The following is a 3,377-nucleotide window of genomic DNA, read 5'->3' on the forward strand; positions in this document are numbered from 1 at the left end:
TGCGGCCGTGGACGGGGCGTCAGAAGCTGCTCCGGTGGTTTGGTTAAGGATGGTGTCGACGATGCGGATCTGCGGCCATGGACGTGGCGTCAGAAGCTGCTCCGGTGGTTGGGTTAAGGGTGGTGTAGACGATGCGGATCTGCGGCCGTGGACGGGGCATCAGAAGCTGCTCCGGTAGGTTGGATGAGGGTGCGAGGAAGCGGATCTGAGGCCGTGGACTTGTGAGTTGGCAAAGCGGCCCCGGTAGGGTTGAGAATGGTATAGGGGAAGCTACTCCGGTAGGGTTGATGATGGTGTCAGCGAAGCGGCTCCGGTAGGGTTGAGGAAGGTGTCAGCGAAGCGGCTCCGGTAGGGTTGAGGAAGGTGTCGGCGAAGAGGATCAGAGGTCGTCGACAGGAGCGTCGGTGGGGCGGCTTCGGGGGGTGTGGACGAAGCGTCTCTGGTGGGGAGTACGAATGAGCCGCTGCAGATGCGCGGCGGTTGACGAGAGTACCGGCAAAGCAGATCCGGCGCCGTGGACAAGGCCGGCACTGAATGGGCTGTGGTATAGTGGTGGATGAGCAGTCTACTTGTTTCTAGGGGAGGTGGGAGGGGTAGATGCGGCCGCAGAAGCAGATCTGGCGAGGTGGATGCCGCTGGCAGTGAATGGGCTATGGTATGCCGATGGATGAGCAGTCTAGGGTTTCGAGAGGGGAGGGGAGGGGAGAAAGGGCGATGAAGTACGGACGGCGTGATGTAAGATGCTCTGGTGCTGCGGAGTTAGTCGTTTTTGCGGGAGGAGGAGAGGAAATGGGGGTGCCGTGTAGTGGGGGAACCGGAAGTTACCAAAGCAGCCCCGACCTATCATGTAGATGAGGGGGGGGGGTATTGTAACTGTTGGTCTCCGTGCACCAAGGACAAAAGGGGGATTTCTCATGCTAAAGACTAAGGTGGCGGAAATTTTAGAAGGAGGCGGGAGATTTTGCCGCCCGCGGGATCGTTCATATCCAGTTTCAACTAATTATGGACCGTGCTAGCGGGAAGGTCATGCTAGACTGTGTACACGGGGCACGCATCAGCAGTTAATAACTGGTGTGAAGTCCACCCCAGAAAAAAGACAATAACTCAGGATGATGCGCCGATAACTTGGACGTTCACACGGGCGTGGCCAATCGTACGGGTGTAGTGGCGCGTTCACAAAAAAAGGGATCAAACGCTCAGCCTATGTATTTCTCGTGTAAATAGATAATTTAGTGCCATTGGTTATTTACTTTAAACATAATGCATTGACGTGTTAGTGTAGAGGCACACAAAAAGAAATGGATATTGTAGTCAGCTACTTAAAAGTGTTACCTCATATGATTACATAGCCTCCATTTCATAAATTGCGTACCCGTTGAATTCATATTTGAATATTACATATATTACTTCAAAATAGAAACTTAAATCATCCAAGACTAATGAATTTGAATGCAAGAGTAACAATGGTGCATATACATGATAGCTACATTGGTTGTTTGAAGAAACATCACTGTAACTTTGGCATGCACAACTGAAAAGGTTTATTTAAATAGAAAAAATGTGATATGTGAGTGTCCAATCTTTATAGCGTTCAATCGATATTGTACCTTTGGCCACGATACGAAGTAGATATTGACTTATGTTCAAGCGATGCACGTCCACGATCGCTAGATAGTGATACGTGAATGAATTGTGCAATCTCTCTCACACGCATACATATCTCATTTCCCTGTGGGCATCGGAATCACACACGCGCACTTCGTGTATTTCTCTCCCTCCGCCAGGGTTAAATTCGTCTTTCTACCCCATCCTACAAGTCTCTCACACAGAAACACACACGCTCTCTATGTCTAACATGCCCACCCCTTTAATTCCGCCCACCCACAGCCACTAATGTCTCAAAGTATACTAATGTCTCTCACACATATGCTATCTACCTATCCCTTAATATAGCTAGATATGTGTCACACAAACTCCTTCTCCCTACTAGCAAGATGCCCATGCGTTGCACGGAACATCAAGATGCATTTGTATGAGAAGTTTATCTTGTGGGAGAAAGGGATGAACGAGGGAATGCCTTATTTGCAAGTGCGGAGAGGGGTGTGGGTATCTTTTTGCAAAATTGCCATAGTTTCCTTCCTGTCCGTCGGATATAAATCGGATGGCCTATATTGCAGGATGGCAGGAACACCATCATCACCAACTCTGTTTTTTTATAAGAGTAGAGATATGTGAGTGTCACTGCCCCCCCCCCACACACCCACACTTCCCAACACCGAAGGAGTAGGGTGACACCTCGATCTTGATACTAATCTATTGACTGGCTTCTCTTTCAAACGTACACACACACTACCCGGCACCGAAGGAGTAGGGTGGCACATCGATCTTGATAATAATCTATCCACTCCTCTTTCAAACACACACACACACACACTCGCTAGTTGTGCCTCTGTGCCTACCGCGCACACTCTCGATATGTCTTTCTCTCCCTCCCCACCAACAATGACAGCAGAAAGGTGACAACTCAATCTGATCATAATCTGTCAATTGGTTTCTCTCTCAAACATTGTGTCTCGGTGCCTCGCTCGGTAGCCCCTCGATATGTAGACTTCTCGCGCGCGCACAGCTGTAGTGACGATGACGCAGAACCCAGTGTGCCTTGTTTTTACCGGCCTCATGTGATAGTTTTCACCTTGTTTTCTGTTAATTAACAAGGTAACCTTTTCTTTGTTACTACTAGTGAATCTAAAATCATTCGGGGCAGACATAAAATATATCACTTCAACCCAATTATCACAGCAACTATTTTAAAAGAAATTAGCTAGCTGCCCGTGCGTTGCAAGGAACATCAAGATGCATTTGTATGAGTAGTTTATCTTGTGAGAGAAAAGGTTGAACGAGGGAAGGCCTTATTTACGAACGTGGAGAGACGTGTGGGTATATTTTTGCAAAATTGCCATAGTTTCTTTCCTATCCGTTAGATATAAATCCGACGGCCTATATTGCAGGATGGCATGCACACCATCATCACCAACTCTGTTTTCTACTCCCTCCGTCCGAAAATACTTGTCATCAAAATGGATAAAAAGACATGTATCTAAAACTAAAATACGTCTAGATACATTTCCTTTTATCCATTTTGATGACAAGTATTTCCGGACGGAGGGAGTATTTGTCCTTTTAGAGATTTCAACATGTGACTATGACCGGACCTTACCAACATACTGAAAAAAGTAGTCCATAATTTTGATGTTACCCTCTTTTCTTGGCGGTGCAGTGCCATCTGGATAGCTCATAAATAAATCAAGGACAAATCCGACCCCTTCCTGAAAAGACATATGAAGCAAAATGAGTGAATCTACACTCTAAAATATGTC

Source organism: Triticum aestivum, chromosome 7D, assembly GCF_018294505.1.
Source record: "Triticum aestivum cultivar Chinese Spring chromosome 7D, IWGSC CS RefSeq v2.1, whole genome shotgun sequence".
In the NCBI taxonomy this organism is placed as follows: Eukaryota; Viridiplantae; Streptophyta; class Magnoliopsida; order Poales; family Poaceae; genus Triticum; species Triticum aestivum.